Source organism: Crocuta crocuta, unplaced genomic scaffold, assembly GCF_008692635.1.
Source record: "Crocuta crocuta isolate KB4526 unplaced genomic scaffold, BGI_CrCroc_1.0 scaffold164, whole genome shotgun sequence".
In the NCBI taxonomy this organism is placed as follows: Eukaryota; Metazoa; Chordata; class Mammalia; order Carnivora; family Hyaenidae; genus Crocuta; species Crocuta crocuta.
In genome coordinates, this window is record NW_027530016.1 from 3,074,407 (window position 1) to 3,088,645 (window position 14,239).

Genomic DNA, 14,239 nt, shown 5'->3' on the forward strand with positions numbered 1-14,239 from the left:
AAGGAGGAGAAGAGAAATGGCATCGTGGAAGCTGAGAAGGAAGAAGATTTTAAAGAGGGAATGGTCAACTGATCAAACGCTACTGAGAAGTTAGTAAAATGAAGACACAGAGATGACCTTTGGATGACCAAAGGAGGTCATTCATGACCTTGAGATCAGCAGATTCAGTGGCAGGGAGAGGAGGAAAGTCTGCTGGAGTTGGTTGAGCTCAAACTGGTGAGGAAGTGAGGCTGTGACCATGGATTATTCTTTCTGGAAGTTGTGCTGTGAAAGAGCTAAGGAATGGAAGTGTGCCTGAAGGGAGACATGGCCGCCCACAGAAATGATCTAGGAGAGACGGAATGGCTGCTTATGTAGAGAAGAGAGAGGTTCATATTCACTGCAGGAGGAAGGGCCTCGGCAAGGATGAGAGGATGCTATTCAGAGTGCAGATAGAGAAGTTGGCCTTTAATGAAGAGGGCATGCACACGGTCCCTGGCACAGTACCCAGTACAGACGGTAAGCATGCAGTGAGTACTTGCCATGGCGATTATGAGCGTCTGGGTTGAATAACCAAAGGGAGCAATTACTGGCTGGCCCAACTCATTGCTTGAAAATCAGACTGTGAATGATGGCCTCCACCATTGATATGCCCAGGCCAGAAAGGAAAATGAAGAAAAGGCAGAGTGGGCCATTCTTCTCTCCTACAGCCCTGCTCAGGCATGGAGGACTCCCACATGAGGGGCATCCTTGTGTGTGCAGAAGATGGCAAGATCCCACTGATTGATGAATAACTGATAACGACTGTCTTTTCATTGAGTCTTTCATTTTCTTTTTCACTGGATTGTGTCAGCCTATTAATAATGCTCTTCAGAGTTCCCAAGAGCAGCTGCTGGGGCCATGGGGAATGTGAAGAAAACCAAACCCACAATCTCAAAACCTCTCCTATTGCACAATCAAGATGTAAAACCACTGTAACTGCTCAGGCACATACCCAGAAGTGCCCATTTCACTGGCCCTTGCAAAGACAGCCTTCTAACCAATTTGTGTAGCAACCAGAGACCTTAAGTTATAGCTTTTATTCCAGAAATTACTGTATTTAAGCCAGGAGCTCAGAGTTTTATCTATGTGGAATGTTACTGCTGATCTCTTGACCTCACTGTTGAGACACAGTGAGTTGTGTTCCTTGCCAAATAGCTGAGGAAGAAAAAGTCCATGTCTTCATTGCATTGTTAAAAAGAAAGAATTTCTGCAGAAATTCTACAGAAAATCTTCAGTCACTTTCCCACTCAATAAAAATGTACAATTAAAACAAAAATGTATCAGTCAGGATTCTTAGCTGCAAACATCAGAAACTATCTCTAACAGCTTTAAACCAAAAAAAAAAAAATATCAAAAGAATAGGGGGCACCTGCATGGCTCAGTCAGTTGAACGTCCAACTCTTGATTTCAGCTCAGGTAGTGATCTCACTCGTGAATTCAAACCCTATGTCGGGCTCCAACCTGACAGGGTGGAGCCTGTTTGGGATTCTCTCTCTTTCCCTCTCTCTGTCCTTTCCCTGCTATCTCTCTCTCAAAGTAAATAAACTTAAAGAAAAGAAAAAGAATAATGGAAATGACCTGTCTATTTAAACGTAATGGATAAATATATCATGATATACTCAAACAATGAAATACACAACAAGAAAAGAACCAACTATTGATACGTACAACAATATGAATGCATTACTTAGACATACTATTGACTGAAAGAAGCCAGATAAGTATGTATTTCCATTTATGTTGAGTTCAGAAACAGGCAAAACAAATCTGTGGTGTTAGCATCAGTGTAGTAGTTAATCTGTGGTGGACAAAGGGCTAAAAGGAAGCATGAAGAATTCAGCATGCTAGTTAGACAGCTGTGCTCAGTTTGGAAAATTCATTGAGCTGCCTACTCTTGATATGTACTCCATGTATATCTTCATGAAATTTGCACAGAAAGAAATCAACAGAAGGGTTATTAGTAAGTCAAAATATCACCAGTAAGTGCTGGAGACCCAGGTTTAGGGCTGTAGGTCCAAGCATGCCTCCCAAATCTGCCACAAAACTTGAACGAGTACATCTTGCTGTGGCTACTGAGCACCAGCTGCTGTCATTTGCTCTGCAGATCCTCCACCTGGGACACACACATCACTACCTGACATGTGGTTACAGGTGCATTTGTTTCTTTCCTGTCTCCTCCTCTAGAACGTGAGCTCACTGCTGGCTCATAGTACGTACTCAGAAAAATGTACCAAATGCGATTGCCTTGTTCATAGCTGAGCAGGGTTCTCCTTCTCACGAATGCCTTTTTTCTTTAGATATGTTATCAGTCAGAATTCAGTCAAGTCTTGCTGTGCCAGGAACACATTTGTTCTTCCTCCCGTATTTCTTCTCTGATTCATCAGCATTGACTTTCAAGTGTTGGTCACATCCAGCAATCTGACTTCCTGTCATTTCAAGTTCATGGTGGGAGAGCTGTCCTACCGTGACCCCTGTGTGCTCACAACGGAAACATGTGACATCCTGAGGCAACTGGTGAGGGAGAAGGTGGACAGAGATGAGAGCGTGTCCATCAGTAGAAGAGTGATGAGGCAATACCCCTGGTCCCTGATCGAAGGAGACTGCACAAACTCTTTCCATGTTTGTTTCACCTTCACACTCACTGACCCTCAGTCATTCATTTGTGAAACCTGCTGAGGAACAGTGGGATCTGGCCCTTCCAATGTACTTTCTGTCACTTAGGATGTTTTCAGAAAGAATCTCAGGGGTGCTGTGCATATCCTACCAGCTATGAGCCCCACCTTGCCTGAGGCGGCTCTTGGGGATGCTTACCAGGACTTTAAGTCTAAAGATGGATGCTCTCATCTTATCTTGGTGGAGGACAAGGTAGAGAGAGCAAGTTGCCCCTTATCATTTTACTTAGAATTCTCACACTCCTACTAAAGCCATCTCAATTCTACCCAACAACAGAAGGTCAGAGAATTATTCCGTGTGACCACGTGGAAAATTTTGTCCTACATTTCTGCATTTCATTCCTGAATTGGGGTAGATGGTTTGGGAGGGGTGGCTGACAAAGCTCAAAAGGCATCTGTACTCTTGAGTTGAGAGAAAAGAAAAAGAAAACCTGGCTGGTTTCCTTCCACTGCCCTCCCCTGCCTATCCACTGCTTTACTGCTTGCCCGAGATGCCTCGAAGCCTCTTCCTAGCTCTTCAGCAGACAAACTGTTTCTCACTACCTGATGCACCTTTTCACTGGAAGTTTCTAATGGTATCTCAAACTCAGCATAGCTAAAAGCAGATTAATAATCTTTCAGCCCACACCAAGTTTTTCTCCTTGGTATTTTAGCTTAGTGACAGTACCATTTCTCCCTCTGTCCAGGCTCCACATCAAGGACCTCCGTCGGCAATTGTTTGCTAAGTCTTGCCAATCCTTCTTCTCAAGAGTTTGAGCTCTTGGGGTTCCTGGGTGGCTCAGTGGTTAAGCATCCAGCTTCAGCTCAGGTTATCTCATGTTCGTGGGTTTGAATCCCTCCTCGAGCTCTCTGCTGTCAGCATAGAGCCCACTTTGGATCTTCTGTCACCCTCTCTCTCTGCCCCTCCTCTGCTCTCTCTCTCAAAAAAATAAACATTAAAAAAAAAAAAGAGCTTTGTCTCCCTTTTCCATCACTGTTGCCACCTTCCTAATTCAGGCCGTCATCATTTCCTACCCCTTCTGGCCTCCTTAAGAAGGAGACCAACACAGGTAAGCATATTGCCTCTACTGCTTATTAACTGCATGACTTTGGGCAAGTTGCTTAATTTCCTCATCCATAAATTGAGATAATACCTCTTGCTATGAGAATTCAATCAGATTATGTATATAAAGTAGCACCAGTAAAAAATTCAGTAACAGGAGTGATTATTACCATTTGTCCTCTGATGACTCCAATTCATTTTCCTCACCACAGTTGTATTTACCTTCAACTAGGCAGCTCCCATTGCGTCCAACAAACTCCCAGCACCCCACCCAGGAGCTGCCTAACACCGAACATTACCATCCCGGCATTCCAGATTTTCCATAAAGTACTTGTCTAAATTTCTGATCTCTCACTGCCTTTGATTTGCCCTGTGTCCATTCAGATGGACCTCCACACTCTTCTCCACCCCTCTGTGTCTACACTGCAGCCTGTGTGATCTGGCTCATGCCGGACCTACTGTTTGATTCACCTTTCCTATCCTTCAAGGTCTTGCCCAGATAGTTTCTCTCTGATAACAGAAAGTCTTTTTCTCTCCTTCTAAGGCTTCAGCCCGTAACCACACCTTTCTTCAGGATGGCTCTTTCTTCCTGGCACTGAAGCTACCTGTGTGTTCATCCTACCTCTTGGCCTGGAAGAATCACCATTCGACCGAGTTCATGTCTCCACATGTCAGGGTGAAAACTGTAACATTCAAGTGTTCATTTTCCCCTTCAGCTAATGAGATGAAAAATAACCAATTTGAGCTAACTCTCCATCAAATCCGTTGGCTAGATCAAGATCTCGGTCTTGCTCAAATAAGACCCTAAGCTGGGAAAATACTTGTGACTCTGAGAAGCAGAAAAAAACTGATTGTTCTGTCTTAAGCAACATTCTGCTCACCCAGCCTGTTGCCCAGTGGCCTCCCTGCTTCTGAGCTGTCTGCTTCCAAGGGACAAGGGACCTAAGACAGCAAACTGGCCTTGTCCATGCAAGATGGGGTCATCAATTCCAAATGATTGAATGTTTTCAAATGAAACTTGGGCTTTTAAGCAGCAATTAGATGTAAATGTCAGCTGTCTTTAAACTATTTGAGGACACCCCCCCACCCATTTTTTTTCCCCCAATGGCTACTTCTTCCAAAATCCATTCCAGTTTCTTAAAACCCCACTATGAGTAGCAATGCCTTCCTCCAGAGGCTGGCCACAGCCCGGAGGGCTTGGGAGGAAAACAGTGAATCCTGCCAGAAAGCTACACTTTAAGTATATGAGGTTAAATTCCATTTTGAAAAGTTTTAACTTAACTTCTCTTCCCTTCAGAGCCCTTATCTCACTTCATACTATTTTTGACGTGAATTGAGTGCTTTTGGAAAGTCTTTCTTAAAAAATTTAAGTAAAGAAATCAATAGGATATTGCTAGTTTTAAGAGGAAGATGCATTTAGGAAATATTTTGTGAGTGAGGCTAGGCCAGTCAGGCTGAAAAAGAATGTTAAAGGCTTAAAATGTTTGAGCATGTGATACTGTTTTTATAATTTGGGGATTTTGTATTGAAATATATCACACAGTGTTTGACCCATGATTTCATAAATGGTATTCAAATATGTCAGGTTTGTTTGATGAATTTATCTGTCTGTAAAATATCTTTTATTGTTGTTTTAATATATATTTATCTGACTTATTTAAAACATTTTTTAATGTTTATTTTTTTTTTTTTGAGAGAGAGAGAGAGAGACAGAGAAAGAGAGACAGAGTGTGAGCTGGGGAGAAGCAGAGAGAGAGGGAGACACAGAATCCGAAGCAGGTTCCAAGCTCTGAGCTGTCAGCACAGAGCCCGACACTGGGCTCAAATTCATGAACTGTGAGATCATGACTTGAGCCAAAGTCGGACACTTAACTGACTGAGCCACCCAGGTGCCCCTTATCTGACTTATTTTTGCTTTTGCTTATCATGGTCTGAGTATATTTGTATTTGCTTTCCTCTTTCTCTTTTTGTAAAAGAATTGTCTTGGGAAAAATTTCAAACATGTACAAAATTAGAGAAAATAATGTAATGAATTTCAAATATCAATTACCAAATTCTACAGTTGTCAGTATGTTCCCATTTTGGCATCATCTCTACCTTTTTTCTTCCTTCTCACTTTCTTTTGGCCAGAGTGTATTAAAACAAATCTCAAAATTGTGTCATTTCACCTCTGTATTTAAGTGTGCATTACTAGGGGTTCCTGGATGGCTCACTTCTGTGAGTAGGCTCACTTCTGTGTCCTACTCTTGATTTCAGCTGAGGTCATGTCTCACAGTTTTATGAATTCGAGACCCCCATCCCATAGGGCTCTGTGCTGGCAGTGTGGAGTCTGCTTGAGATTCTCTCTCTCCCTTAATCTATGCCCCTCCCCAACTCATGCTGTCTCTCTCTCTCTCTCTCTCTCCAAATAAATAAATTAACTTAAAAAAAGGTGTGCATTACTATAAATATGGGATTTTCTTACATAACCACTATATCTATCAAAACTCAAAATAGTTTATTGGTATACAGTACACCATCCAAATGAAACTTGCCCTCATTGTCTTTCTAGTCTTGCATTACAGTTGGTTTGCTCAAATCAAATCAGGTTGTAAGCAAGAGCCACATATGTTATTGAGTGTTGGGGCTGGAGAAGAGTTTTAGGGTTTGGTAATGGTGAGCGTATGAAGCAGGTGAAGGGCAAGATGGCATTGTGAGTGAGAGGAGAGGCTCTGGAGAAGTGTTCCTGAATAATGTGTCTTCAAGACTGGAATGGTTTAGCCTGTTCGGCAGTACTTCCTTCTGTGTAACTTCTGTAAGGATGGAAATTTGAGGGACTTGAGGATTTGTTCCCTTTGTAGACATGACTTTCGGAAGAACTATTCCACCTCCTCTATTCCTCCTTATTCCAGTAAATATCACAGAATACCCTTCCCAAGCAGAAAAGAAATGTAGAGACTTTCAGAGTACCCATTGCTGGAAATGCCTTGCAAAATTAGCTGTCCCTATCTGCAGAGATGTATTGCACGTAATCTCAGTCCTTCCCTTTACCTACGACTCCATTTTTGGTAAAGTAACAATGTGTTTGATAGTCTTGAACTTGCTCTGTGCCGATAGCAGTGACTTCTGGATCAGCTAACTATACTGGAATATATGTCAGCACCTCTGGTGTTAATAATTTAGTCTGTGAAAAACAATCTAAAATAGTCTTGAAGTATTGTGCAACCCACCTGTTCATTAATATTTCACCATCTGTGGATCCTAGTGAAAAGCAGGTCTAATTCAAAGAATTTGCTTCGAACGTATTTTCTTTGGCTCTGGAGACCAAATGAATTGGCAATAAACAGTGGTGGGGCAGCTTCTGTCAATGCGCAGTGGGAGTCAGGGAAGAACCCCTCAACTCCCTCCTACGGCTCTTCCCAGCAGACTTCAAACACATGTTTTCATCAAAAAGAGAGCCCTCCAGGCTCCTAATCACCAACCCATTGGGATCCTATGTGGCTGGGAATTTCATAAAGCAAAATTCCCCAGGGAGTTTCAACAGAGGTGCTCACGAAGCCAAAACCCCATTAGCTCTTTGGCCCAACACAAAAGCCGAGCTGCAGACTAGCTTCCAACACTCTATGCCGCCGGTCACTTCTTCTCCATTGCAGGGCTAACTCCTGGAAGTCTTGAGAAAGTGACTCCTGGAAGTCTTGAGTAGATGGAGGTGGGGGTGGGGAGAAAACATCATCACACCCATCATCATCATCATGCCATTCATTTCTCTAGCACTCTATGGTTGCCAATCACGGTCATGAACACGGTACTCTTAATCCTCCTAGTGACCCTGTAGGGTAGGGAATGTAAGATATCTTTAAACCTATTTTATGTGTAAGCAGAATAAGTTTCACTGAGGCTAAGGGCCTTGTCCAATGTCCTGCACTAGGCAGAGTTAGAACCAAAGTGCAAGTCTTTGCCCTCTACTCCAGTGCCTTGTCTTCTTCTTCATGTGACCTCAGTATCTGCTTACCCCTGCAGACATTCTTTGGCTGACTTTCCTAACCAGTGGACCCAGCTTGCTTGTGTGGAAGACATCCTGTCTTTGGGATGTGGGTGGACCCGGGGTGGCCCAGGACAGCAATCTCTTCCTCAAATGACTGAATCCTTTTACATTATGCATAAAATTGTCATTTTCTGTGTGCACAATGACATGAAAAATGTTGCAGACCACTATCTTAAAGGAAGGCTTAAATGTTCCATCTTTCCAGTGACCTTAATATCTGAAAGCCAGTTGATAAGTCCTGTTCCTTAAAATTCAGGTCCGTAATCATAAATAGAAAATAAAAAATTTAATTTACTTTTCTCAGTGAATTTTAAAAATCAATATTTCTCCCAGTAAGCCTCTCCTAACTTGCATTGTGGGTTGAAGTGCTATTTGAATACTTCTTTTTAAAAGCTTTCTGATTGTTTGCCATGGAAGAACTTCTTGTTCCTTTTCCCTGTCTCCTCCGGCGGAGTAATTAATCTCCATCTCTCCCATCCTTTAGTATATTTAGGCCAGGTTCCTTGACCTACAGTCTACTGCATGGTATTTAGTTCTGAAACAGAATGAAGTATTCCCATTGCATGGAGTAATTTCTTTGTTTAAACTTCAAGTTGGATTAGCTCATGTCATTACTCTTACTTGGGCTATTATGAAAATTTTCTTCTCTCCCTGGGTTTTGTTTTCATTAAGTTTTCAATTCTGCTTCTCTTGGTTCAGGTCCAAAAGCCAATTAATGGAAACATGGCCTCAGGCAAAATTAAGATGTTCGTTTTTAATACATATTGATTCCTTCTATCTTTTCCTAATCTAGCCTCGTCCCTTACACCCCTTTCTAGCATACCCTGGGAACGAGTACCCAGAGCCTTACACATTTTCAATCCTCCCTCAGTTAACTCTCATCCTGAGAAAATCAATTCACACTAAAGTATATGAACACTACTTCATCAGTACTTGGCTTACTATTTACAAAGCCATTTCTCATGTGTATACAAGATTCTGGATGTAAGGGTGTATATTAGCAGAGAGGTGTTTTTGTGTTAGTCTGTCCTAGAACAGCGTGAGGAATCATTCAAGGATCCATGGGAAGAACATTGTATCGTGAACCTTTTAATTTAAGTAATAGAGAACCAACCCAACCGGCTTAAACAAAAAGGTAATTTATTTTCTTATGTAACTGAAGGGTCTCTGGGTATGAGTCATGGCTGGGTTCAAAGCCTCAGACAATGTCACAGGGACCCTGTGTCTCTCCAGTTCTTGGCTCTGCTTTCTTCTTTTTTCACATAGACTCTCTATTCCTTGTGGAGCAGTGGCTGCTGGCAACTTCAGCTTATACCCTCATAGCTACAAATCCAGAAGCAAAGAGTTGGAATCTCATCCAGTTGCTTGAAGGCTAGTTTAGAATTAATTCTTACTAGCTTTGTTTGTTTCTCGTCTACATCTTTGAGCTGATCCTTTGATCAATGAGAGGTCATATTCTGAGTGAGCAGGTCTGGGTCACATGTCCACCCCAAGGTCATAGATTGATTGCATATAGATTAAAAGTCAGGCAAGGATGATTCCCTAAAGTACAGTCAAGGTACTGGGAAGGTATAAAACACTATACTGCATAATTGTGCAATGTAGTTGGTAACAAAAACATTTAGGTGGTTCGTCTAAGAAGAGTGTGGACAGACAAGTAACTCACCTTGAAGTGGGAGAGAATAAAGGTGTTTGGCAGACCTACCACTTACTAGTGTTCTTGGTGCCAAAAAAGGGCTTTGACCCAATCTCTGGAGAACTGGTTCTAAGTTTGTGGTTGGGAAAACAAATGCAGGGAAGCAGAGGGAAGAGAAAAGGGGGTACCTGTCAGAGACATGGAATCTTAACTTCTAAATGTTTATAATACCAGGGCACTGGTAAAAAGGACTAGAGTATAAGAACGCCATGACTGGGATCTAGTTAAAGAATCATAAGACTGGTTGACAAAGACCTCTTCCATCTCAGGAAGAACTAAACCAAGACTGTAGGAGATAGGAGGTCAACACATATGATGACAGAAACTATGATAAAAGCACAGAAAAATGGCAAGACCATGTCACACATTCAGCCAAATGGAAGTTGAGAGATAGATGAATGTTTAAAGAGGGTCACAGGAAGACAGCAAAGGGCATGTGACACATACTGGAATGATAGGCAGAAAGCAAGCATGGCCAGTACTGGCAGTCAGAGTAGCAGGCTGAGCCAGTGCATAAAGCACAGCCATTAATGGTGTACATTTCCAGATCCAGACACACCTTGACTCGGATTCTCACACTTCCTGGCTGCATAAATTTCATCCTCCTAAGTGGGGATAGTGATGTCATGCTTCCCTCCTTGGGTTGTGTGAGGACTGAGTAAGATCTCATATGTAAAGGGCTTAGCACAATGCTCAATAAATAATTAAGTGGTGGAAACTACATGTTAATATCTCTGAAGCCACCATTTTAAGTTGTAAGAGGTCATTTTGGGTAGAAAATGCCTGGAATTCTGGGAAGAATTACTTGAGTGGTCCCTTTTGGGGTTTTCAGTTTTCAGGCAAGTATTGACCTATATCGGAGGACATTTTCAACTTGGGGTTTAGACCCTGTTGTTACGCGTTGTCAGGCTGAGCTCTTCCCTCCCTACCCTCATTCTTGTTTGCTGATGTAAGTTTACACAAGGAGAAGAGTTTCTCCCTGAGGAGGAAGGATTTGCAATTCAGATTTGTTAAACTATCTGATGGTCAGAATTGGCCCTAAGTGAGACCATATGGCAGGGAAGAAGCATGTAGACTGGTGATTCCCAACTTGACACCAGGATCCACCAGCCCAATGCAAATGACGTGTTTTAGAATGTGTGTGTGTGTGTGTGTGTGTGTGTGTGTACTGAAAGAACCTAATCCTAGGAGCCAGAGCACTCCAGACTTAGACAGTTTTATTCTGAGTACCTGGGACCTAGCCTAGCATAGAAAGAACAGTCTTCCCTTACATCTCAAGGAAGCAGCAAGAAATTGGGCTAGAGGTGGCAAAATGAGGGGTACAAGCAGCCTCTGTTTTGACATGACTATAAAACATGTCAAAGAGGAGGCATCTCTGTCTCTATGTTCATGTTACTCTTCTGCCTTTAGCAATGAGGTCAGCAGTGGTGACATATTAATAATCCTTCTTAGTCATGAAAGCAGTTATGTTACCAGTGACAGTAATTAACATTCCAGGTGCTTGTGCTGGCACTGTTACTGCTAACTAATTTCAGCCATTGAGACTTCGGCTAATTAGAAGAGAATGGCTTCCAATTTTCCATTGCTTCTTTGACCTGTTTGTGCCACATAAAAGAAATGGTAGGGAGGAATAAAAGCTGAAATCTTTATCCTACAATGATATTTAGAAACCTCTGGGAAGAACAGACATTAAAAAACAAGCTTGGTGCTGATCCAAGAATCTTCCTTTTAGAAATATATAACAATAAGTCTGGAGGGTTCTCCACTGTCCTTTACTCCCAGAGTGGTATATAAGTGATGGCCAGGAATTAAGTGGCAAAGAGAATGAGGCTAAATCTTGCCCTTTCTCCACTCACCAATCTCATCTAACCTCTCCACAAGTTCTCTCAGACGTTGCAAGCCAGGAGGTTGGAGGAGAGCTGGAAGCCAAGAGCAGAAGATAATAGGGTAAGACAGGCAAATATTCTGAATCAGTGGTTCTCAAACTTGGTTGCATGTTGGACGCACCTGCAGAGCCTTAAACATACTGATGCCTGGGTCCTATCCCCAAAAATTCTGATTTCAGGGTACGTGGTATGGTCTGGACATCAGGATTTTATAAAGCTTCTTGGGGGATGCAACTAAGGTTAAGAAGTTTTTGAGTCTTAAGCTGCTTGTATCTAATTCAGAAGAAAGAAGGGGGGAATGAATTTGTGGTCTCATCTTAGTTTGCAAGACTCCTTTGTAGTAGTGTTTCTTAACCCTGGCTGAATATCAGAATCATCTAGGGAGCGTTTAAAACATCCTGTGCCAGGGCCCCCTGTAGTTGAATTAACTCAGGATCCCTGAGAGTGGCCTGTGAGCAGTGGTGTTTTTAAACCTTGATTCTTCTTTGAGGCAAGGTTCAGAGCTAGTGCTAAGGCATGCTTCTTAAATCTGTTAGTGTACCCAGGAATCATCTGGTGAAACCACTCAAAGTACATATTCTTGCATCAAATCCCCTGAGGGTGGGCCTGCAAATCTTATTTTTGGCAGACCCCACAGATAGTTTCAATGAGGATGGTTATTAAGACCACTCTTGTCTACTACTTTGATGGCTTTCTTGTCCCGACCAAGATGTACTTTGCTCCATGAAAATGCAACACCGCTATCTGATCATGGGTGGTTCCTGATTGAAAGGTCAGGGAGGAGAAGCAGTACCATATTCCTAGGGGGCATTTGGAAATATTTAGGCTTCTCTTCTAATGATCATGAGTGGAGATGCAACAGACACTTGGGGATGCCAGGCAGTCAGTGCTGAAACAAATAAGTGCTCTGCCCGAAAGATCAATATGCTCCCAGTGAGAGACCCTGGCAGGTGGAAAGGTTTGGATTGTGTGTGATCTGAAGTATCAAGGTATAGACTTTAGCACCAAGCTGACATCTAATTCAGTAGCATGAGTTTTGAGGAAAGGCCTGGAAGTTCAGAAAACCAAGATATATAATAAAGCTTCTTTCCCAGCTCTCTGTATTTTTCTCTTGTGCTTATCTCCCCAAGAGGGCAAATCTACCCTCCCCCTCCCCTTTCCACCTCCTCATCCTGGCTCCAGTCTCTATTAGGGAGTCATAGATGGGTCCTACGGTCTTATATTTATTTTTGGTGAAGTCACAACACAGGTCATCCTTCCACTGGCTCCCAGACTCTGTCACTCCTAGCGAGATAATCTTGAGTGAGTCACTTTATCAAGCAGGACCTAGAATGTCACCTATAAAACTGGTAGGTAGAACTAGGTGGTTTCCACAGCCCCTTTTATTTCTGACATTCTATGATTCTACTCCAGGTTAAGGATTCCTAGTCTTAGTAGAGAACTGTCCCAAGATACCATTCCTGTTTGTTCAGTTGATTCCTGAAGTACCTTTCCTGGAGCCAAACTTTCAGAACACAGTGGGAGATCAGGATTAAACTAAATTATCATGAAAGGAGTACATTCATTTGAATGCCTTCCCTCAACCTAATAACTATCACATGGACCTTGCTTGAGAGCAGAGTTTGAGTCAGTGATATATATTCACTTTTTTTTCCCCCATTAAGCAGCATTAGGTATGTACTCTTTGTTCTAGATCAAGGTTTCTATGGATGTTTTGGGGCCTGATAACACTTGCCTGGGAGGCTCTTGTGCATTGGGAGGATGTTTAGCATCCTTGACCTCTACTCACTAGGTGTTAGTAGCACTGCCCACCCAGCTATGACAACCAAACATGTCTCCAGACATTGACAAATATCCCCTGGGCGGGGAATCCCTCTCAGTTGAGAAGCACCTGCCTAGATGTTGGGGTTTCAATGAATAAGATCCATTTGCTGCTCTCAAGGATCATACAATCAAGAGCTGAGGAAAGACTCATTGACAGCGAGTAATGATACCTCCCAGGGGTGTTGTGATGGGGGCATATAGAGTGCTTAGGGAGGAGAAAGGGCTTCAGCCAAAGGACGGTCTCCTGGTCTGAGTCTTCATTGACCCATAGCAGCTGGCCAAGGGAGGCACAGAGATGGGCCTGGAGCACAGGTGACAGCGGAAGAAGAGTCGGAGGAACAGCATGGTGTCAGTAAGGAACATCTTGGTCATCTGAGGGGCAGCAGGAGGGCTACAGGTGGCAGCGAAGAGGCAGGCAGAGCTTCGTAGGCCTCCTCAGATGTTCTTTTCTAGGAACCATGGGGGCAGAAGGAGACCTGAGGCGAGGGAGAAACAGGGTCAGATTTGCATTGTAAATAGGTACACTGCCCCACTTTGAAATGATGGGATTGTAGCAGACAGATTTGGAGGCTGTTGGGTAGGTAATCCAAGCAAGAAAAGAAGGGGGCCAGAGTCCAGGTGGGGGTTGGGGATGGTGGTGAGGGAGGAGCAGGGCACTGAGGGGCTGCCACTAACCGATTTTTGTAACTAACCTAATTAACCAGGCAAGCTTTGGACCTGCTTATAATATGTCCAGAAAGAACAGCATTCCTCAGTTTACAAGTCTACAGCCAGTGAGTGGTGTTTTGCTGATAGCAAACTGTTCTCAGTAAGAGAGCATGCCTTCAAGTTTCCACATGTTCCTCAGCACATCCAAACTGTAGCAGGTCCCCCTGGGGAATTTCTGGAACCAGAGGGCTTCAACCATGACCAGCTCCCATACTTTCAGCCCAATGGAAGTTGAAAGATAGATGCATGTTTAAAGAAGATCACAGGACAAAAGCAAAGGGCAGATGGCCCATACTGGAATAATAGGCAGTTTGGCACAAAGGTGTGGAAGCTGTTGGGTAGTGGAGTGTTTCCCAGAGCCCGCCA